This window comes from Leopardus geoffroyi, chromosome C3, assembly GCF_018350155.1.
Source record: "Leopardus geoffroyi isolate Oge1 chromosome C3, O.geoffroyi_Oge1_pat1.0, whole genome shotgun sequence".
Classification (NCBI taxonomy): Eukaryota; Metazoa; Chordata; class Mammalia; order Carnivora; family Felidae; genus Leopardus; species Leopardus geoffroyi.
In genome coordinates, this window is record NC_059338.1 from 95914436 (window position 1) to 95939921 (window position 25486).

Here is a 25486-nt window from a genome sequence, read left to right on the forward strand (position 1 = left end):
ATTAATTTAATGTCTCATACTTTCTTTTTCCTCTTTAGTGAAAAAATTAGAAATTTATTTTCTACCTATGAATAGCCACCTTCCCTATCTTTTTTTTTTTTTTTTTTTGAATCACATAGGATAAAACTAGAAAAACAAACAGAAGGAGTTTAATACAGGGCACTAATTTTAAAAGACATGAAGAGACTGGGGTGCCTGGGTGGTTCAACAGGTTGAGCATCAGATTTTGGTTCAGGGCATGATCTTATGGTTCATGATTTCTAGCTCTACATCAGGCTCTTTGCTGTAAGCACAGAGCCCACTTTGGGCCCTCTGTTCCCCTCTCTCTCCACTCCTCTCCCACTCACATGCACTCTCTCTCTCACAAATAAACAAAACACTTAAAAAGCAGAAGACTATTAGTTCATTTTCATTCTTCTGCATGTCGTTGTCCGGTTCTCAGATGATCTGCTGATAAAACTGTCTTTTTTCCATTGCATATTCTTTCCTACTTTATTGAAGATTACTTGGCCACACATTTGTGGGTCCATTTCTGGCTTCTCTATTCTATTCCATTGATCTATGTGTCTGTTTTTGTGCCAGTACCACACTGTCTTGATGATTACAGCTTTGTAATACAGCTTAAAGTCTGAAATTGTGATGCCTCCAGCTTTGCTTTTCTTTTTCAAGATTACTATGGCTATTCAGGGTCTTTTCTTATTCCATACAAAAATAAATTCAAAATGGATGAAAGACCTCAATGTAAGACAGGAAGTCATCCAAATCCTCCAGGAGAAGCAGGCAAAAACTTCTTTGACCTTGGCCACAACAACTGTTTACTCAACATGTCTCCAGAGGCAAGGGAAACAAAAGCAAAAATGGACTATTGGGACCTCATCAAAATAAAAAGCTTCTGCACAGTGAAAGAAACAAACAACTAAAAGGCAACCGATGGAATGGGAGAAGATATTTGCAAACAACATATCAGATAAAGGGTTAGTATCCAAAATCTATAAAGTATATAACAAACTCAACACCCCCTCCAAAAAAAATAATCCAGTGAAGAAATGGGTGGAAGACATGAATAGACACTTCTCCAAAGAAGACATCCAGGTGGCCAACTGACACATGAAAAAATGCTCAACATCACTCATCATCAGGGAAATACAAATCAAAACCACAATGAGATACCACTTCACACCTATCAGAATGGCTAACAACTTAGGCAATAACAGATGTCGGCCAGGATGCGGAGAAAGAGGATCTCTATGCACTGCTGGTGGGAATGCAAACTGGTGCAGCCATTCTGGAAAACAGTATGGAGGTTCCTCAAAAAACTAAAAATAGAACTACCCTACCACCAAGCAATTGCACTACTATGTATTTATCCAAGGGATACAGGTATGCTGTTTCAAAGGGACATATGCACCCCCATGTTTATAGCAGCACTATCAACAATAGCCAAAGTATAAAAAGAGCCAAAATGTCCATCGATGGATGAATAAAGAAGTGATCATATATATGTGTGTATATATATATATATATGTGTATGTATATATATATATATGTGTATGTATATATATATATATATGTGTGAATGCATATATATAGATATAATGGAGTATTGCTCAGCAATCAAAAAGAATGAAATCTTGCCACTTGCAACTGCAACTACGTGGATGGAACTGGAGGGTTATTATGCTAAGTGAAATTAGAGAAAGATGAGTATCATTTGACTTCACACATATGAGGACTTTAAGATACAAAACAGATGAACATAAGGGAAAGAAAGCAAAAATAATATGAAAACATGGAGGGGGACAAAACATAAGAGACACTTAAATACGGAGAACAAACAGAGGGTTACTGGAGGGGCTGTGGGAGGGGGATGGGCTTAATGGGTAAGGGGCATAAAGGAATCTACTCCTGAAATCACTATTGCACTACATGCTAACTAACTTTGATGTAAATTAAAAAAATAAATATATATATTTTTTAATTTAGAATTGCTTGTTCTAGTTCTGTGAAAAATGCTGGTGTTATTTTGACAGGGATTGTACTGAATGTATAGATTGCTTTGGGTAGTATTGACATTTTAACGGTATTTGTTCTTCCAATCAGTGACCGTGGAATGTTTCTCCACTTCGTTCTTTTTCACTTTCTTTAATAAGCTTTCTAAAGTTTTTAGAGTACATGTATTTTACCTCTTTGGTTATTCCTAGGTGTCTTATGGTTTTTAATGCAATTGTAAATGTGATCAATTCCTTGATTTCTCCTTCTGCTGCTTCATTATTGGTGTATAGAAATTCAACTGATTTCTGTATATTCATTCAAAATGGATGAAAGATCTAAATGTTAGGCAGGAAACCATCAAAATCCTATAGGAGAAAACAAGCATCAGCCTCTTTGACCTCAGCTGCAACAACTTCTTTTTTTTTTTTTTTTTCAATATGTGAAATTTATTGTCAAATTGGTTTCCATACAACACCCAGTGCTCATCCCAAAAGGTGCCCTCCTCAATACCCATCACCCACCCTCCCCTCCCTCCCACCCCCCATCAACCCTCAGGTTGTTCTCAGTTTTTAAGAGTCTCTTATGCTTTGGCTCTCTCCCACTCTAACCTCTTTTTTTTTTTTTTTCCTTCCCTCCTCCATGGGTTTCTGTTAAGTTTCTCAGGATCCACATAAAAGTGAAAACATATGGTATCTGTCTTTCTCTGCATGGCTTATTTCACTTAGCATCACACACTCCAGTTCCATCCACGTTGCTACAAAGGGCCATATTTCGTTCTTTCTCATAGCCATGTAGTACTCCATTGTGCATATAAACCACAATTTCTTTATCCATTCATCAGTTGATGGACATTTAGGCTCTTGCCATGATTTGGCTATTGTTGAGAGTGCTGCTATAAACATTGGGGTACAAGTGCCCCTATGCATCAGTACTCCTGTATCCCTTGGGTAAATTCTTAGCAGTGCTATTGCTTGGTCATAGGGTAGGTCTATTTTTAAGTTTTTGAGGAACCTCCACACTGTTTGCCAGAGTTGCTGCACCAATTTGCATTCCCACCAACAGTGCAAGAGGGTTCCCGTTTCTCCACATCCTCTCCAGCATCTATAGTCTCCTGATTTGTTCATTTTGGCCACTCTGGCGTGAGGTGATATATGAGTGTGGTTTTGATTTGTATTTCCCTGATGAGGAGTGACGTTGAGCATCTTTTCATGTGCCTGGTGGCCATCCGGATGTCTTCTTTAGAGAAGTGTCTATTCATGTTTTCTGCCCATTTCTTCACTGGGTTATTTGTTTTTCGGGTGTGGAGTTTGGTGAGCTCTTTACAGATTTTGGATACTAGCCCTTTGTCTAATATGTCATTTGCAAATATCTTTTCCCATTCCGTTGGTTGCCTTTTAGTTTTGTTGGTTGTTTCCTTTGCTGTGCAGAAGCTTTTTATCTTCATAAGGTCCCAGTAATTCACTTTTGCTTTTAATTCCCTTGCCTTTGGGGATGCGTCGAGTAAGAGATTGCTATGGCTGAGGTCAGAGAGGTCTTTTCCTGCTTTCTCCTCTAAGGTTTTGATGGTTTCCTGTCTCACATTCAGGTCCTTTATCCATTTTGAGTTTATTTTTGTGAATGGTGTGAGAAAGTGGTCTATTTTCAACCTTCTGCATGTTGCTGTCCAGTTCTCCCAGCACCATTTGTTAAAGAGACTGTCTTGGATGTTCTTTCCTGCTTTGTCAAAGATGAGTTGGCCATACGTTTGTGGGTCTAGTTCTGGGGTTTCTATTCTATTCCATTGGTCTATGTGTCTGTTTTTGTGCCAATGCCATGCTGTCTTGATGATGACAGCTTTGTAGTAGAGGCTAAAGTCTGGGATTATGATGCCTCCTGCTTTGGTCTTCTTCTTCAAAATTACTTTGGCTATTCGGGGCCTTTTGTGGTTCCAGACAAATTTTAGGATTGCTTGTTCTACTTTCGAGAAGAATGCTGGTGCAATTTTGATTGGGATTACATTGAATGTGTACATAGCTTTGGGTAGTATTGACATTTTGACATTATTTATTCTTCCAATCCATGAGCAGGGAATGTCTTTCCATTTCTTTAAATCTTCTTCAGTTACCTTCATAAGTTTTCTATAGTTTTCAGCATACAGATCTTTTACATCTTTGGTTAGATTTATTCCTAGGTATTTGATGCTTCTTGGTGCAATTGTGAATGGGATCAGTTTCTTTATTGGTCTTTCTGTTGCTTCATTGTTAGTGTATAAGAATGCAACTGATTTCTGTACATTGATTTTGTATCCTGCAACTTTGCTGAATTCATGTATCAGTTCTAGTAGACTTTCGGTGCAGTCTATTGGATTTTCCATCTATAATATCATGTCATCTGCAAAAGCGAAAGCTTGACTTCATCTTTGCCAATTTGGATGTCTTTGATTTCCTTTTGTTGTCTGATTGCTGATGCTAGAACTTCCAACACTATGTTAAACAACAGCAGTGAGAGTGGACATCCCTGTCGTGTTCCTGATCTCAGGGAAAAAGCTCTCAGTTTTTCCCCATTGAGGATGATGTTAGCTGTGGGCTTTTCATAAATGGTTTTTATGATGTTTAAGTATGTTCCTTCTATCCCGACTTTCTCAAGGGTTTTTATTAAGAAAGGGTGCTGGATTTTGTCAAAGGCCTTTTCTGCATCCATTGAAAGGTCATACGGTTCTTATCTTTTCTTTTATTAATGTGATGTATCACGTTGATTGATTTGCGAATGGTGAACCAGCCCTGCATCCCAGGAATGAATCCCACTTGATCATGGTGAATAATTCTTTTTATATGCTGTTGAATTCGATTTGCTAGTATCTTACTGAGAATTTTTGCATCCATATTGATCAGGGATATTGGTCTGTAGTTCTCTTTTTTTACTGGGTCTCTGTCTGGTTTAGGAATCAAAGTAATACTGGCTTCATAGAATGAGTCTGGAAGTTTTCCTTCCCTTTCTATTTCTTGGAATAGCTTGAGAAGGATAGGCATTATCTCCACTTTAAACGTCTGGTAGAACTCCCCTGGGAAGCCATCTGGTCCTGGACTCTTATTTGCTGGGAGATTTTTGGTAACCGATTCAATTTCTTCACTGGTTATGGGTCTGTTCAAGCTTTCTACTTCCTCCTGATTGAGTTTTGGAAGAGTGTGGGTGTTTAGGAATTTGTCCATTTCTTCCAGGTTGTCTAATTTGTTGGCATATAATTTTTCATAGTATTCCCTGATAATTGTTTGTATCTCTGAGGGATTGGTTGTAATAATTCCATTTTCATTCATGATTTTATCTATTTGGGTCATCTCTTTTCTTTTTGAGAAGCCTGGCTAGAGGTTTGTCAATTTTGTTTATTTTTTCAAAAACCAACTCTTGGTTCCGTTGATCTGCTCTACTGTTCTTTTAGATTCTATATTGTTTATTTCTGCTCTGATCTTTATTATTTCTCTTCTTCTGCTAGGTTTGGGGTGTCTTTGCTGTTCTGCTTCTATTTCCTTTAGGTGTGCTGTTAGATTTTGTATTTGGGATTTTTCTTGTTTCTGGAGATAGGCCTGGATTGCAATGTATTTTCCTCTCAGGACTGCCTTCGCTGCATCCCAAAGCGTTTGGATTGTTGTATTTTCATTTTCGTTTGTTTCCATATATTTTTAATTTCTTCTCCAATTGCCTGGTTGACCCACTCATTCTTTAGTAGGGTGTTCTTTAACTTCCATGCTTTTGGAGGTTTTCCAGACCTTTTCCTGTGGTTGATTTCAAGCTTCATAGCATTGTGGTCTGAAAGTATGCATGGTATGATTTCAATTCTTATATACTTATGAAGGGCTGTTTTGTGACCCAGTATATGATCTATCCTGGAGAATGTTCCATGTGCACTCGAGAAGAAAGTATATTCTGTTGCTTTGGGATGCAGAGTTCTAAATATATCTGTCAAGTCCATCTGATCCAATGTATCATTCAGGGCCCTTGTTTCTTTATTGACCATGTGTCTAGATGATCTATCCATTTCTGTAAGTGGAGTTTTAAAGTCCTCTGCAATTACCACATTCTTATCAATGAAGGTTGCTTATGTTTATGAGTAATTGTTTTATATATTTGGGGGCTCCGGTATTCGGCATATAGACATTTATAATTGTTAGCTCTTCCTGATGGATAGACCCTGTAATTGTTATATAATGCCCTTCTTCATCTCTTGTTACAGCCTTTAAAGTCTAGTTTGTCTGATATAAGTATGGCTACTGCATGATAAATAGTTCTCCATCCTCTCACTCTCAATCTAAAGGTATCCTCAGTTCTAAATTGAGTCTCTTGTAGACAGCAAATAGATGGGTCTTATTTTTTTATCCATTTGGATACCCTATGTCTTTTGGTTGGCGCATTTAATCCATTTACATTCAGTGTTATTATAGAAAGATATGGGTTTAGACTCATTGTGATGTCTGTATGATTTATGCTTGTAGTGATGTCTCTGGTACTTTGTCTCACAGGATCCCCCTTAGGATCTCTTGTAGGGCTGGTTTAGTGGTGACGAATTCCTTCAGTTTTTGTTTGTTTGGGAAGACCTTTATCTCTCCTTCTATTCTAAATGACAGACTTGCTGGATAAAGGATTCTCGGCTGCATATTTTTTCTGTTCAGCACATTGAAGATCTCGTGCCAATCCTTTCTGGCCTGCCAAGTTTCAAAAGAGAGATCAGTCACGAGTCTTATAGGTCTCCCTTTATATGTTAGGGCACGTTTATCCCTTGCTGCTTTCAGAATTTTCTCTTTATCCTTGTATTTTGCCAGTTTCACTATGATATGTCGTGCCGAAGATCGATTCAAGTTACATCTGAAGGGAGTTCTCTGTGCCTCTTGGATTTCAATGCCTTTTCCTTCCCCAGTTCAGGAAGTTCTCAGCTATTATTTCTTCAAGTACCCCTTCAGCACCTTTCCCTCTCTCTTCCTCCTCTGGGATACCAATTATGCGTATATTATTTCTTTTTAGTGTATCACTTAGTTCTCTAATTTTCCCCTCATACTCCTGGATTTTTTTATCTTCTTTCTCTCAGCTTCCTCTTTTTCCATAACTTTATCTTCTAGTTCACCTATTCTCTCCTCTGTCTCTTCAATCCGAGCCGTCATCGTTTCTATTTTGTTTTGCATTTCATTTAAAGCATTTTTCAGCTCCTCGTGACTGTTCCTTAGTCCCTTGATCTCTGTAGCAAGAGATTCTCTGCTGTCCTCTATACTGTTTTCAAGCCCAGCGATTAATTTTATGACTATTATTCTAAATTCACTTTCTGTTATATTATTTAAATCCTTTTTGATCAGTTCATTAGCTGTTGTTTTTCCTGGAGATTCTTTTGAGGGGAATTCTTCCGTTTGGTCATTTTGGGTAGTGCCTCGAGTGGTGCGGACCTGCAGGGCACTTCCCCTCTGCTGTGGTGTATAACTGGAGTTGGTGGGCAGGGCCACAGTCAGACCTGATGTCTGCCCCCAGCCCACCATTGGGGCCACAGTCAGACTGGTGTGTGCCTTTTCTTCCCCTCTCCTAGGGGCGGGATTCACTGTGGGGTAGCGTGGCCTGTCTGGGGTACTTGCACACTGCCAGGCTTGTGGTGCTGGGGATCTGGCGTATTAGCTGGGGTGGGTAGGCAAGGTGCACGGGGGCAGGAGGGGCAGGCTTAGCTCCCTTCTCCTTAGGTGATCCACTTCAGGAGGGGGCCCTGTGGCAGCGGGAGGGAGTCAGACCCGCTGCCGGAGGTTTAGCTCCGCAGAAGCACAGAGTTGGGTGTTTGCTTGGAGCGAGCAAGTTCCCTGGCAGGAACTGGTTCCCTTTGGGATTTTGGCTGGGGGATGGGTGAGGGAGATGGCACTGGCGAGCGCCTTTGTTCCCTGCCAAACTGAGCTCTGTCGTCTGGGGGCTCAGCAACTCTCCCTCCCTTTGTCCTCCAGCCTTCCCGCTTTCTGAGCAGAGCTGTTAACTTATGACCTCTCAGACGCTAAGTCGCGCTTGCTGTTGGAACACACTCCGTCCGGCCCCTCCGTTTTTGCCAGCCAGACTCAGGGTCTCTGCTTGGCCGGCAGGCTGCCCCTCCACCCTGGCTCCCTCCCGCCAGTCTGTGCAGGGAGCACCGCCTCTCCGCCCTTCCTAACTTCTTCCGTGGGCCTCTCATCTGCGCTTGGCACCAGAGACTCTGTTCTGCTAGTCTTCTGGTGGTTTTCTGGGTTATTTAGGCAGGTGTAGGTGGAATCTAAGTGATCAGCAGGACACGCGGTGAGACCAGTGTCCTCCTATGCCGCCATCTTCCCTCCCTCCCCAGCTGCAACAACTTCTTACTAGACATGTCTCTGGAGGCAAGGGGAATAAAAGTAAAAATGAACTACTGGGACCTCATCAAGATAAAAAGCTTCTGCACAGCAAAGGGAACAATCAAAAAAACTACAAGGCAACCAACAGAATGGGAGAAGATATTTGAAAATGGAATATAGGATAAAGGGTTAGGATCCACAGTCTCTAAAGAACTTATCAAACTCAACACCAAAAAAAAAACAAATAATCCAGTGAAGAAATGGAGTGAAGAAGTCATGAACAGACACTTTTTCAAACAAGACTTCCAGATGGCTAACAGACATGTGAAAAGATGTTCAACATCACTCATCATCAGAGAAATACAAATCAAAACCACAATGAGGTACCACCTTACAACTGTCATACTGGCTAAAATGAACAACCTTACAACAGATGTCAGTCAGGATGTGGACAAAGGGGGGCCCTTTTGCACTGCTGGTGGGAATGCAAACTGGTGCAGCCACTCTGGAGAACAGTATGGAGGTTTTTCAAAAAATTAAAAATAGAACTACCCTATGACCCAGCAATTGCACTACTAGGTATTTATCCAAAAGACAGAAAAATGCTGATTTGAAGGGGTACATGCACTCCCAATGTTTATAGCAGCACTATCAATAATAGTCAAATTATGGGAAGAGCCCAATGTTCATCTACTGATGGATGGATAAAGAAGATGTGGTATATGTACATAGTGGAATACTACTTGGCAATTAAAAAGAATGAAACCTTGCCTTTTGCAACAACATGGATGGAACTACAGTGTATTATGCTACGTGAAATACATCAGTCAGGGAAAACAAATATATGATTTCAGTCATACGTGTTATTTAAGAAACTAAACAGATAAACATAGGGGAAGGGAAGGAAAAATAAGATAAAAACAGAGAGGGAGACAGACCAAAAGTGACTTACACACAGAGAACAAACAGAGTTTGTGTTTTGTTTGTTTGTTTGTTTTTTGTTTTTTTGTTTTTTTTTTGTGGGGGGAATGGGTTAAATGAGTTCTGGGAATTAAGGAGAGCACTTATTGGGATGAGCACTGCGTGTTATATGTAAGTGATGAACTGCTAGGTTCTACAACCGAAACTAATACTACACTGTATGATAACTAACTTGAATTTAAATTAAAAAAATAATAGTAGACTTGAAGAGATGAAACCAGGCCAAAGGGGAAGAAGCACTCCAGAGAATATTTACTATTGGAAGGAAATAAAGCTAGAGGGGAAAGGAAGGGGTTAGAATTTCCAGAATACAAAACAAACTGACTATTGTGCTGTGCACCATGCTATTACCATGGAAGGAGGTGGATTTAGTGAGCCCTGGAGCCAAGGGGGTAAGGCACCCAGCAAATGTTGACCCCATTAAGGGGAATCACATGGCCATCACTAGAACCACTGAGAAAAAGACTGCTTCTAAGAACAAAGCTAGGATCCTAAAAGCAATGTAAACCACTTACATTGTTCTTCCAGAAACAAAAGAAGAGAAAGAGCTTCTACATCTCAAAAGAGAACAAATGACAAGGCAACAGGCTTTTTAACGAGATTCGGTTTTGGACATATTGTTGCAATGCTGATTAGATATCCAAGTCGGAATGTAAAATAGTGGTCAGATATATAGGTGTGGAGGTCAGGTAAGAGGCTGTTGAGACATAAAAATGTGGCACCTATCAGAGATCTATGCTTTAATACTCAGAGCAAAATTTCACAGTAGAAACAGTGAAGTCATGTCTCTGTCCACACATATGTAAAAGTACCCAGCTACAATAATGATGCATCATATTATAAAGGCCACTGGACCAACACAAAGAAAGCATTTTTCTAGGAATTTTTGATCAGGACTCCAAAATAAAATCCTACTTGAACAGTGTTTTTGTTACAATATTTTTTTTCATCTGTATTCTTCCATTTGCTCCTATCCACTCTCTTTTTTCCTTATTTCTTCTCATTTTTTTTTCCTTCTCATTTTATTAACATATCAGTTAATTTTATGAGCATTACCTCCAATGTTACTATCTAAAATTTAAGTCTACCAGGGCGCCTGGGTGGCTCAGTCGGTTAAGTATCCGACTTCGGCTCAGGTCATGATCTCGCAGTCCGTGAGTTCAAGCCCCGGGTCAGGCTCTGTGCTGACAGCTCAGAGTCTGGAGCCTGCTTCCGATTCTGTGTCTCCCTCTCTCTCTGACCCTCCCCCATTTATGCTGTCTCTCCCTGTCTCAAAAATAAAATAAACGTTAAAAAAATAAAATTTAAGTCTACCACTAATAAAACTATGAAATTTAATAGCATGCCATCCTCATATGCTCTCAAAAGTTACATTTTTGTCACATTTACAAGAATATTCTAAATTCTCCACAAAATCAGCAAATATTTTAATATGTAAAATAAGTCCTTCCTTTCTCTATCCTACAGGACTAATGAAAATAATTGATTAAACTCCTCCATATAATCATCTGGTTTCAATGTACAGAGTTTGGTCTTCATAGAATATAATTTCTGAATATGTTTACCAGTACTTAGTTGATGAATATTTTTCTGTTTTATCTATATCTTTGTTGATCTAATGGTGAAAAACTTACATTATTCAATTCTTTCTCAAATAATTTCTCATCATTTAAGTAAGACCGTGGCAATATTTGGAATATAAATTATTTTATGAACCTTTTCATGCAATAATTTATGTATGTGTTTATTTAGCATTATATTTGCCATGGTCTTCTCTTTCAATTACTTTACTTTTCTTCTCATCTTACTTCACTCAATATAAAAAATAAACTATTTCTATTATTCCAATGATATTCCATCAAAATGGCCTGCTTGGGATTCTCACTCTTCCTCTCTCTCTCTCTCAAATAAATAAATAAGTAAATAAATATTTTAAAAAAGAAATAATAACGATATTTATGTTATGTGATAATTATTAAAAAATCATTTTTGAAGGGGCTCTTGGGTGGCTCAGCTGGTTAATCATTCGACTCCTGATCTCCACTCAGGTCATGATCTGATGGTTCTTGGTATTGAACCGGCATTGGGCTCTGCACTGACAAGAGTAGAGCCTGCTTTGAATTCTCTCTCTCCATCTCTCTCTTCCCTCCTCCACTCTCTCTTTCTCTCTCAAAATATATAAATAAACTTAGTCCTTTTGAGGCAAGCATTATGAATTTGATACCTAGGATAAATTAATAGTTATGAATATGAAAACGCTGATTCTTAAACCTAACTAGGTATTTGCTTCAATCATGCTATCATTCTAACTTTGTCTATGTAGTAGTAGAAGCATGAGAACTGGAGATGTAAATAAACAAGTACTGTTTTTTCCTTTTCTATTATTTTCACTAAAACATACTCATTGGCATTTGTCTATTGATATTTATTTTCTTTTCTTTGTGTTTTTCATATTAGAATACATACTTATTTCAGATAAGATGTATTCCTTTGGTTAGAGAACCCATAATTTATAGATGGTGATATACCACTTTGGACACAGACAATGATTTATCTTTCTTTGCTATACTCCATAGCATCTGATGTCTCTGTGGCTATTGGTAGGGGAACAAGTATCTCAAGTCCCTGAACAATCTTGCTTATTTTTTGCCTATTTTCCCAGTGTAATTGTTAACAAAGTCCTCTCCAAAGAGCCCCAAATTAGAAAAAATAGACACATGGCTATCTATTAGCCTTATAGAAAGAATTCAATAATTTATATTCATTCCAGGTATGATCAATGGTTAACTTAGTTTAGCTTCTCACATAGTAACTTCATTAACTTTTAAAGGAATGTGATTCTAAAACATTCTCCTTCAATTGGGTGTTAAAAATAAAATGTATTTCAATCATCCAAATGAGTTTCTACCATACTTATCAAGAAACGGTTAAATGATTGGAATTTTCTGGTGCTACTGTAGTCTAATCAAATTTAATACTGTACTATTAATTTCTTGATAATAGAAAAAAACTATTATAGGAAATTTGTATATTTAAAATAGATGAGATATAGTGCATATCTAGCACAACTTCAAATCATATTTCCATGTTTTTTTAAAAACTAAATTATATACATTTCTATATTTATATATTTGTATATCATTAAAATATAAGTAATTATTATTCTCCATGTTAGTACATATCACTCAAGAATCCCTAGGATATTGGGGAGCCTGGCTGGCTCGGCAGTAGAGCGTGCAACTCTTGATTCAGGTTTGTGAGTTCAAGCCCCATGTTGAATGTAGAGTTTACTTAAGGATCCCTAGGATATTGAATGTGGAACACCAAGGTACATAAAGATATTATCTCTAAAGTAAAACAGAATATTTATACCATTATCTAATTATGTTTGCTAACATGTATCACATTTAATCATCTTCAGTGTTACGAAGTGTAAAATTTTACAATTTTTTTTGATCCTGTAAAAGAATGATTAAAAAAAATACTTTATATATAGTAACACAGTCCATAACAATATAAGACATAATTTAATATTTAATTTTAACCATTTGTTAAATTTAAAATGTTTGGGTCTGAATTATGATTATTTTTAAATAATAGATTATTGGACTGATTTTTCATTTAACATATAAATTATCTGATAACACAAATTAGCTTAAATCATGTCCGAATACACTAATTAGGTAGAGAAATGACTGTGCATATGTTCTATGCCACTGCATTCTCATATTAATATTTTCTTTATCATATATTCCAATAGAGACAGATTATAATTTTATTTAACCTAAAATAGACAAAGTTTTCAAAAGGCTACATCATTTACCAATTGTATTGATATATGTATATATATAAAGAGATCATTATCTCAAAGACAGTTGTGAAAATTTATAAGAAAGTGATGTTGGGCACAATGGATAAAATTAATGATTACGTACACTTTGTTAGAGTAATTGGTATAGTCTCAATTGCATCTATTCAGTATCTTTTAAAACAAAGTATTGACTTAGAAGCAGAACCAAAACTACTCTGTCAAAGAGCCCACACTTTTCTAATTTTTAGAATATCTAGGTTAGACTGTATAGTATCTTTATAAAAACATATTTAATCATTACCAGCATAAAGCTTTATTTAAAACTCTCCAACTACAGTGTTTTATTTACTTTTTGTACAATTGAATACTTTATCTAAATCCATAAAACTGGTGAGTAGCATCAAATATCAAAATCTTTTTTATGATCAGTTTAGGTTAAATAAAAATTTGTCTTCATCTCTGGACTATAAAGAATATAGAATAAGTATATCTATATTAGATATCTTTGTAGGGACATTGATTAAGTGTATGGTCATTTCTCTTTTAAGAACAAACCTTTTGGGGCACCTGGGTGGCTCAGTTGGTTGAGCGTCTGACTTCAGCTCAGGACATGATCTCACAGCTCATAGGTTCAAGCCTTGCATCGGGCTCTGTGCTGACAGCTCAGAGCCTGGAGCCTGCTTTGGATTCTGTGTCTCCCTCTCTCTCTACCCCTCCCCCATTCATGCTCTGTCTCTAAAAAATGAATACACCTTAAAAAAATGTTTTTTTAAAAAAAGAACAAACCTTTTAATGCCTAGAAAAAAAAATAGACAAAATTCTATACTTCCAACATACACATGTGTTATATATAAAAAACATGTCATATAATTTTCATGTTTTGCTAAACTGAGAGATAATCAATAATATCTTGCTGGGAAACACAAAAAGCCATTAATTTTGAGTTAAATCCTTATCTATGTGTATTGGATAAATGGATCAAACAGTTGTTAACATGGAAGAATACAAAATATACATTTGTAGAATCATGTTTTTCTTTTTCTTCCTTAGTGAATGTAGAGGACCATAAGAATTACAGTAAAATTCAAACGTCAAGGTAGTATAATACGGTGTGTCAGAGGTCTTTGGAAGGTACAAGGAAAAGACAGCAGTGTTTATAGCGGATGGAGGGAATCACTTCGCTTAATATCAAGAATTTCAGGTTTCTAAGGACAAATATGGTCTCATCTCATCTCTTCCGTTCTTTCTCCTTTTTTCTCCCCTTTCTTCCTAATTGGAAAGTTTTATCAGTGATTAGGGGATGTAATAAAGTTCTCATCTCTTTCTTACTCATACATTTACCTTAAGCAAACATCATGTAATGGGTCTTTACTAATTTTATATCCAAAATAAAAGCCTTAGGAATGTTAAACTTGGCGGGGGGAGCAATTTAGAAGAGCATAATAGCATATACTTGAAGAATTACACTTAGTTACATAATGCAAGTCTATTGTAAGTATTAATAATTAGGTGCTATAGGAAGAAAATTCTGGTTGGTTATGAAAGAACTTTCTAATTCTCATGTTTGTTATTAAGAGTGAATAATAATAACAGCAAACACTTCTGTAGTACTTGCTAAATGCCAGACATTATTCCAAGTGATGTGCTTGGATTCACTTACTTAAAACTGACAAAAATTTAAGGGGTAGGTACTATTTTCATTCATATTTTGCCAGTGAGAAAGCAGATAGGGAGGGAACTAACTTGCCCAATGTCACACAATAGCAAATGGCCACACAGAGATTTACTCCAGGGAGTCCAACACCAGAGTTATCATTTAATGTGTTTATGCCAATAAGATGAGCCCTGGGTAGCTTTATCACCAAAATAATTATGGTAGAAATAGTATTTATCATGTGTGAAGCACTTGCTAAATTTTTATAAGCATTATCCCACTTAATCCTCACAAGATAGCTATGGGATAATTCCTTGTATTAGCCTCATCTTACCCTGAATTTATTGAGATAAAATACCTTACCCAATATCACATTACTGACAAGCAGTGAAATATGTGTTTTCCAGTTGTATACCCTAGAATCCAAGCTTACGGTCACTAACTTCAGCTGCTTCATAAAACCCCAACTTTGGAAAATATGTTCATGAACAACTGCAGGTAATTACGCAAGATGGGGACCTCATAAAATAGATTTAAATGTCTAGCATTCATTAATTGCCCACCATAAATTCACTATACTTCAAAACTTTTCAGGTTCAATTACACTGTCATTGAAATTATGATCATTTATACTACCAAAGATAAGTGGTTCAGTGAACGAATAAATAAAATAAAATCAGAAAGAAGGGACATTATGCAAGTTTGGCAATATTGGCAGAAGACAGTGGAAAAAAATCGCAAAGACTGATTTTGAAAAAACTTCCTAGTAATATATTACATGGGTCCTGGGTAAAATGTTGATCCTAAAGATGAAACTCTAACATCACAGTAGAGAATGAGTTTTATGTAAATGGAGTAACTCTAGATACAGTGAGTTGAGAACATGTTCAAACTTTTTGAGGGAAGAAAAAGTTTTCTCGATGGAATAGTGGTTATACAATATTTGTGCATCTCTAAGGTTCAGAAAGTAAGGGAAAAAACCTAAAATACTTAAAGCATGTAAATATGTAATAACAAGAATAATAATTTCAGACCAAGGAATGAAGGTCAGGGAGAACTTCACTAGCTTTCAGAAATCAGAAATTTGCAGTGATGAGCTCAATTGTTTGTAAGATCAAAACAATTGCTTTAAACATAAATTCAAGTAAGCTGATGGAAAAATCTCACATCTAACACCTGTTAAAGTCCATGCACCTACCTGTCAAGACATAATAATAACTAACACTTTTAATCCACTATCTAAATATTACGGAAGTGGCAAAATCTATCAGAGAACAATGTTGGCAAGAGAAGTATTCTGGCAAGTTTCCAAGATTTACAGGTACTTCATTCAATACAGTGGAAAGAATATGAAAGAGTGGAAATGAAAGCTGGTCATCTACCTTTATATCTATAACTTTATTATGTTCATAGTCATATCCATATCTACCCCAATCCCTATCCATATCCGTATGTATATCAATATATGTACTCATTTCCATATCTGCGTCTATACCTAACAGATGTTCCTAACATTGTGAATTTGCTTTCTCACATAAGATGCCATTTTCAGTAATTTTATATTTGAGAGAAGTTTCTGCTCATTTAATTGCAACAAATGATATAATTATTCAAATATTGCCACAGCCATCTTTTCCTTTGATATTACAATCAGTGACATCTTGATGCAACCATGAATTATCGGGCTGTGCTTCAGTACCCCAATATCAATAGGGTATACATGATTTATTATCACAGAACAGTCATTATTTTAAATATCTGCTTGGTCCTGAGGTTTTCCCATTCATTTTGAAATTAAATAGATTAACAGTTCACTTCAGCAAAGAATTCCCTATATATCACCTGGATCATTTTTAAGAACTGTATAACCTTTGTTTATAAGAACAAAGTAAAATTGTAAGATACTTTGATCTAAATTTCTTACTGTGAGTAATGAGAAATCATCATGAGAATGCTGGTGCTATAATACAATTTATCTTAGCTATAGCATGACATCGAATGCAAATGAAAGGGCAGTGGATTTGGAGTCATAGTACTAATGAAACTAACACTTAGTGGCTATTTCTTAGATTCCAGAAAATATACCAGGCCATTCCACATGAATTCTCTAATTTAACCATCACAAAGCTGGGGATTTGGGGTAATGTCACCATTTTTATTTTAAAAGAAAGCTTGCTCTCTTTATCTTTTTCTACTCCCCATGTCTGTTTCCACCCAAACTCGTTATAAGCAGTAATAAGAGAACAGCCTTTTAACTTAAAAATATGGCTTTTGGGGCACCTGAGTGACTCAGTCAGTTATGCCTCTGACTCTTGATTTCCGCTCAGGTCATGATCTCATGGTTTGTGGGTTCAGGCCCAGCACTGGGCTCTGCACGGATAGTGTGGAACCTGCTTGGGATTCTCTCTCCCGTTCTCTTTGCCCCTCCCCTGCTCATGCTCTGTCTCAAAATAAACATAAAAAAGTTAAATATATATATATGTGTGTGTATATATGTGTGTGTGTGTGTGTGTGTGTATTTAAGGAGCATTTGATTACATTGTTGTAGTACAGATCCAGTCATTCTTGACTCTCAGTCTCCTAGAAATAACACCTCGTTAGAAGTTGGTAAACATATGTCTCACATTCAGGTCCTTTATCCATTTTGAGTTTATTTTTGTGAATGGTGTGAGAAAGTGGTCTAGTTTCAACCTTCTGCATGTTGAGGTCCAGTTCTCCCAGCACCATTTGTTAAAGAGACTGTCTTTTTTCCATTGGATGTTCTTTCCTGCTTTGTCAAAGATTAGCTGGCCATACGTTTGTGGGTCTAGTTCTGGGGTTTCTATTCTATTCCATTGGTCTATGTGTCTGTTTTTGTGCCAATGCCATGCTGTCTTGATGATTACAGCTTTGTAGTAGAGGCTAAAGTCTGGTATTGTGCTGCCTCCTGCTTTGGTCTTCTTCAAAATTACTTTGGCTATTCGGGGCCTTTTGTGGTTCCATATGAATTTTAGGATTGCTTGTTCTAGTTTTGAGAAGAATGCTGGTGCAATTTTGATTGGGATTGCATTGAATGTGTAGATAGCTTTGGGTAGTATTGACATTTTGACAATATTTATTCTTCCAATCCATGAACAGGGAATGTCTTTCCATTTCTTTATATCTTCTTCAATTTCTTTCATAAGCTTTCTATAGTTTTCAGCATACAGGTCTTTTACATCTTTGGTTAGATTTATTCCTAGGTATTTGATGATTCTTGGTGCAATTGTGAATGGGATCAGTTTCTTTATTTGTCTTTCTGTTGCTTCATTGTTAGTGTATAAGAATGCAACTGATTTCTGTACATTGATTTTGTAACCATCAAAACCCTAGAGGAGAAAGCAGGAAAAGACCTCTCTGACCTCAGCCGTAGCAATCTCTTACTCAACACATCCCCAAAGGCAAGGGAATTAAAAGCAAAAATGAATTACTGGGACCTTATGAAGATACAAAGCTTCTGCACAGCAAAGGAAACAACCAACAAAACTAAAAGGCAACCAACGGAATGGGAAAAGATATTTGCAAATGACATATTAGACAAAGGGCTAGTATCCAAAATCTGTAAAGAGCTCACCAAACTCCACACCCGAAAAACAAATAACCCAGTGAAGAAATGGGCAGAAAACATGAATAGACACTTCTCTAAAGAAGACATCCGGATGGCCACCAGGCACATGAAAAGATGCTCAACGTCACTCCTCATCAGGGAAATACAAATCAAAACCACACTCATATATCACCTCACGCCAGAGTGGCCAAAATGAACAAATCAGGAGACTATAGATGCTGGAGAGGATGTGGAGAAACGGGAACCCTCTTGCACTGTTGGTGGGAATGCAAATTGGTGCAGCAACTCTGGCAAACAGTGTGGAGGTTCCTCAAAAACTTAAAAATAGACCTACCCTATGACCAAGCAATAGCACTGCTAAGAATTTACCCAAGGGATACAGGAGTACTGATGCATAGGGGCACTTGTACCCCAATGTTTATAGCAGCACTCTCAACAATAGCCAAATCATGGCAAGAGCCTAAATGTCCATCAACTGATGAATGGATAAAGAAATTGTGGTTTATATGCACAATGGAGTACTACATGGCAATGAGAAAGAACGAAATATGGCCCTTTGTAGCAACGTGGATGGAACTGGAGAGTGTGATGCTAAGTGAAATAAGCCATACAGAGAAAGACAGATACCATATGTTTTCACTCTTATGTGGATCCTGAGAAACTTAACAGAAACCCATGGAGGAGGGAAGGAAAAAAAAAAAAAAAAAAAAAGAGGTTAGAGTGGGAGAGAGCCAAAGCATAAGAGATGCTTAAAAACTGAGAACAAACTGAGGGTTGATGGGAGGTGGGAGGGAGGGGAGGGTGGGTGATGGGTATTGAGGAGGGCACCTTTTGGGATGAGCACTGGGTGTTGTATGGAAACCAATTTGACAATAAATTTCATATATTGAAAAAAAAAGAAGTTGGTAAACATTTATATAATGAGACAGGTATTATTCTTATCCATGATGCTTTAAGAGTTTCCATTATGTTATACTATAAAATGGTACATTGTCATTATTTTTTTTAATTCTTAAATAAACAGACCATTATTCAAAGAGCATATGCATTGACATTATAAATTACTTTCTTGTAATTTAAATATAAACCAATTTTGCATTAATTACCAAATAATTATTTTAGTATGTTTCCTGTTAGTCATTGATGGAAAGATATAAGTTCGTTATGTAATTCTCCCTAAATCTAGTTACTCTATAGTGTGAGACATCATTAATTTTCTGAATCTTTGTAAGTGGAAATGCTTAAAGAATGCTTGCTTTCATCTAAAAGGGAACATAAGAAGTAACAGGGTCACTCATTTCAAGTGCATGATTTTTAAAACATACAACAGCCTCTGATAAATGCTTTGCCTAGTAAATAATAAAATGTTAAAATATATTTGAGGTGTATGCATGATTAGGAAGCAGGGAGAATAGATGCTATACATTAGAAACTATAAAACGTAGGATGAAAAATAAACAACATGTGTGCCATTCTGTCACATAAGAGGATCTACTGGAAAAAAATGGCCATAAACTAGCCCTGGGCCATGAGAAATATTCACCAAATAACAGTGAAATATGAAAAATAGAAGAAATGTTATAAATTATTCATTAAGCTAAATGTCTTAAGAGGAAATGATTGTTCTTTAATCTGAGTTTACGTGCATATGTGCTAAATTTATGATGGTAGAAAATGGTGATTGTTTTGATAGCATAAAACAAAGTCACTACTTAAAATTAATAAATTTCATGAGCACCTGGGTGACTTAGTCGGTTAAGCGTCCGACTTTGGCTCAGGTCATGATCTAACAGTTCATGGGTTAGAGCCCCGCGTCAGGCTCTGTGTTGACAGCTCAGAGCCTGGAGCCTACTTTGTATTTGTGTCTCCCTCTGTCTCTGTCCCACGCCCACTCACACTCTGTCTCTCTCTCAAAAATAAACAAACATTTCGGGGCGCCTGGGTGGCTTGGTCGGTTAAGTGTCCAACTTCGGCTCAGGTCATGATCTCACGGTCCGTGAGTTCGAGCCCGGCGGCGGGCTCTGTGCTGACAGCTCAGAGCCTGGAGCCTGTTTCAGATTCTGTGTCTCCCTCTCTCTCTGCTCCTCCCCTGTTCATGCTCTGTCTCTCTCTGTCTCAAAAATAAATAAACGTTAAAAAAAATTAAAAAAAATAAACTTTTTTAAAAATTTTAAAAATTAATACATTTCAATTCTCAGCCAATTTTTCTCAATTATTAACATTTAAAAAAAATAATATCTGAAGGAAATTTACATTGCATCATTCTAGGATTTTCCCCTGATATATTTGCTGACTAATCTTACTTAGTTTTCCACTAGGAAAATCTCTTTGCTAACCACTAGTGATATTACCTGTAAATGCATCAACAAGTACAGATGGGCATTCCACATTACCTTCCTGGCCTTTAATTTAATGACCTTAAAACTGTGACACAGTTTTTACCAGTATCAACTACTTAAAGCCATCATGTGGGTAAAATTATGTTCTTATCTATTCCAAATATCTGTTAAGAAATTTATACAGGCATTGTGAAGAAACAAAAATGAATTAAATATGTACTGCCCTCATGAAAAAATCACATTCCTTATGGTAAAAATCACTACTGGAAAAGAAATACACTGGAGTTAGAAGTTATGGGTTTACTTCTTTGCTCCACTGCTCACCAGCAGTATGAATTTGAACTATTTACTGATCATTTTCGAACTGTGATAACTTCAATTGTAAGTCAGAGAAAATAGAGTTTCACTATGGTATTCTTTTCAAAGGAACATAAAATGCCATTCACTATGCAGTTTTAAAATACATCAATACGAGGAAATATAATTTATAATTCAATGATTTAACAATATATGCAAAACACCAAATTTCACAAGTATCTGAATCAGTACAAATGATTGATGGAAAAAGATCATACTTATCCATAAAAGACTGTGATTTTTAGATTACCTAGAAAACATGTTAATTTCAAGTACAATACATGTATATTTAAATATTATAATTCATAGTTCATATTAAAGATAAAAATCATATTAGCTTTACCTGAAAAGTAAGTTTTAAAACTATATAGTTATATCCTGAAAAATACTTCAAATAGAGGTGCCTAAGATACATGATCTCCCTTCAACTTTTGAGGTTACTATTATGGTGAAAATTATGTCTTATTCAACAGGAATGTCTATGTAGACTACCTGAATTTTCTTAACAATTGGAGTCCCTTGACATTTTTATGATTTTTGAGAATGCTGTTCTAAGAACACAGTTTTTTTGTTTGAAAAAGCAAGTGTTCTGATGGCATTCACGTTCTCCTACCACCCAAATTCATGAACTTAACAGCTGTTTATTGAGGGCCCTCCTACATGATAGATACTTCATAAAAGCACTGCTGATAAACTAGTGAGTTATAAGGAATGACTTCAGAAAGGTTAGCATCCAAAGGAGAAAGAAAGATGCTTAATAAATAACTACACACAGAAATACTAACTTACAAAATGAAGTCTTATAAAGTATAGACATACAACAGAAATTTATTGGGGTTTTGGTTACAGACCACTGAAATAAAGTGAATATCACAATAAAGCAAGTCAAACGAACTTCTTTCATTTCCCAGTGCATATAAAACTGTGTTTACCCTATACTGTAATCTATTAAGTATGCATTGTTAAAAAATGGACATTAAATATTTTAATATAAAAAACGCTTTATTATTTAAAAATGCTAACCAATCTCTGAGCTTTCAGTGAGTCATAATCTTGTGCTAGTCGAGGGTCTTGCCACTATGTTGACGGCTGCTGACTGGTCAGGGTGGTGGTTGCTGAAGGCTGGAATGGCTGTGGCAATTTCTTTTGTTTTTTAAGATCTTATTTATCTGTAATCTTTGATGTATATAAAAGCATAGCCTAGTATATGCTGGTATAAATGGCATATTTTAGGGGTGCCTGGGTGGCTCAGTCAGTTGAGTGTCTGACTTTGGCTCAGGTCATGATCTCATGGTTCATGGGTTTGAGTCCGACATCGGGCTTTGCACTGACAGAAAGTAGCCTGCTTCAGATTCTCTGCCTCCTTCTTTGCCCCCTCCCCCACTTGTGTTCTCTCTCAAAAATAAACATTAAAAATTAAAAAAAATCTTAAATCAAGACTTGGACATTCAACCAACTGAGCCACCCCAGTTCCCCATATAATCTTTTATGTATTTGAAACTATAGCCTAGTATATTCTGGTTATAAGTGACATATTTTAAAAAACAAGGATACAAAAACATTGAAGATTAAAAGACGATTTAGATTAATTCTAATAAATTAAGTTATAGATTTATGAGTATCAAGATAAAGTTTACGATCAGATTATTAGAAATATAGTAGCACTTCATAAAGACAAAATATTCAATTTACTAGGAAATATAATCATTTAAACTGTACACACCTAATAATGTAGCCCCCAAATATATTTTAAAATGGACATAACTACAAGGAAAACTATAAAAACTACAATCATATTGTGAGATTTTAGCATATCTCTTTCATCAACTAGTCTATCAGATTTTTAAATTATAGTTAGCAAAGAGAACACTTGAACATGATTAACAAATCTATCTAAAAGATATACTAAATGCTGCTCCTAGCCAATGATAAATACTCATTACAGTAGCCAGTGATCCTAGAATAATGGTTCTCTGGGAATGGATGAATATGTTAAATTGCACGGCAAAAATAACTCTACAAATGGGATCAAGACAGATGTTATAATAGGAAAATATCTGAATTATCAATTTGAACACAAACTAATTACATGAGCATGTAAAAGTTGAGAACTCTCTCCATCTGGAGGCAGAAGAAGAGGCAGCAGAAGGATGAAGTGGAAGGAAAGACTAAAGATATTTGAAGAAAGAGAACTCGCACTGCCCTTGCTGACTCTGAAAAAGCAGGAAGGGGGCCACAAACTGAGAAATGCAGGCAATCTCTAAAATCTGAGAATGACCCCAAGCCAACGTGACCTTAGTCCTACAACTGCATGGAATTTAAATCTGGCAACAGCTTTATAAATTTGGAAGTGAAAGCAGATATAGCTCCAGAGGTTCTAGAAGCAATGCAGCCCAGCTAACACTTTGATTTCAGCTTCATGAGACTCCAAGCAGAGAACCAGTTGAGCTATAGTCTACCAACTCCCACATAACTATGAGATAATAATGCACATTCAGTTTGTGTTAATTTGGATTAGGAATAGAAAAATAATATATTTTCCTTCATAAGAAAACTAGGCAAATAAAAAATCACAATATCTGACCCATAAAACAAATCTTGAGAATCTCAAAGGATTCAATTCATACAGAAAATGTTATCCAATTGAAATGCAAATGAGATATACATGGTAAGCAGATATAACTAAAGCAACTCATTGGTTTATAATTTCAGAGATATACTTCTAACCAGGAGCCAAATAGGAAATCATGCAACTTACTCAGAAAAAAAAGGGAAAAAATTAAAGTTTTAAATGCTGATAAACCTTAGAGAAACTTCCAGATAAGTATGTACAAGTGAACTTCAGCAAGAATGTTGATGAAAACACACTGGACTGATCATAGACAACCCAAAAGCCCATCAACTGTAGAATGTATAAATTTAGTGTGGTGTATTTATTGCAATAGACTCCTATACAGCAGTGGTTCTCAAAATGTGATCCATGGATGTTTGAAGGTCTTTAGGCACTTTTAGGGGTTCTACAAGATCACTGAACTAGCCACTTTTTCATGGAACACCTCTTTACTGGAGTGACTGACATAAATGTTAATCACATCTGTATGTCTGGCATATATTTTTTGAAACACACACACACACACACACACGTCCCCACACCCACAAATATACACATGCAATGAACCTGAATTGTTACTTCAAGGGAAGTTTTCAAGGGAAAACAACTGACAGGATCTGTTGTTAAGGATGAAATCTCAGTTTACAAGTAAAAAAAAAAAATAGAATTTTACAAAGCTTCAATCCATTACTGTAAGCTTTAAAGTTTCTCCAAGTTTAATGACTTTTCTAATGAGATCAGTAGCAATAAAAATAAATGTGATTTTTTTGATAGTTTATAATAAAATGTAACATTTGGAAGATCTAACTCAAATGATCAATGCTTGTTAAACGTTGCCTGGATAAAAAGGACCCATTATAAGAACAAGGTGAAGCAATGAATTTTAATGCTACACAATACAACAATTAATTGATATGGCTTAAATTCAACATCGAAACTAACTTGTGAAGTTTTTGTGTAGTATCAAAAAAGAGCATCCACTTTAATCTGCAAAGGCTATTAGAAATAGCTTCCCTTTTCCAACCACACACTTAAGTGAGGCCAGAGTTCTTCATATCCATCAACCAAAATAATGTAATCCAAAATATTGAATAAAGAAGTAGATTTGAGAATCCAAATAATTTCTGCTAATAGACCAGATATTTAAAAGATTTCTAAAAAACAAAATACAAGGCATTCTTTTCATTCTTGTTTTGGAAAAGATACTTATCTTGAATTGAAATATGATTGACGTAAACATGTAATGTGCCTATTCTGGTTATTTTTAAGTAACAAATGCACATGTAAAAAACAGTTCTCAGTTTTATTTTAAATAGCGCAAATATTGGGGCGCCTGGATGGCTCAGTCAGTTGAGCAACTGATTTTGGTTCAGGTCATGATCTCACGTTTCGTGGGTTCGAGCCCACGTCAGGTTGTGCTGACAGCTTGGAGCCTGGAGTCTGATTCAGATTCTGTGTCTCCCTCTCTCTCTGGCCCAGTGCTACTCACATTCTGTCTGTCGGTCTCTCTCAAAAATAAACAAAACCTTAAAAAAATTTAAATATGGCACATGTTGATAAATCCCACAAAATCTTTTTGGGGTTCTTAATAATTTTTAGAGTATAAGCACACCTGAGACAAATGAGAGTTACTGTTATACGGCAATGAAATACATGGTAATTTCAATGTAGATTAATCCTGTACAATGTTGGGCAAAAATAGCAATTACTGTGTATTTAAAAAGGTATAATTCCATTGCATAAAATTACTAATTCTTATTCTAATATTAATAATAAACATGATAAAGTAAAGAACATAAAAGGCAATTCATAGAAAAATTAAAAAGTATGTACTTTCATTAATTTTAGAAAAACTA

General features: G+C 36.2%; 1 protein-coding gene across 6 annotated transcripts in view; it reads left to right on the plus strand.

Annotated features, from left to right (window-relative positions):
- CSMD3 (CUB and Sushi multiple domains 3) overlaps positions 1-25486 on the plus strand; it is a 1255667-nt gene that overhangs the window by 165105 nt on the left and 1065076 nt on the right. The window lies entirely within an intron of this gene.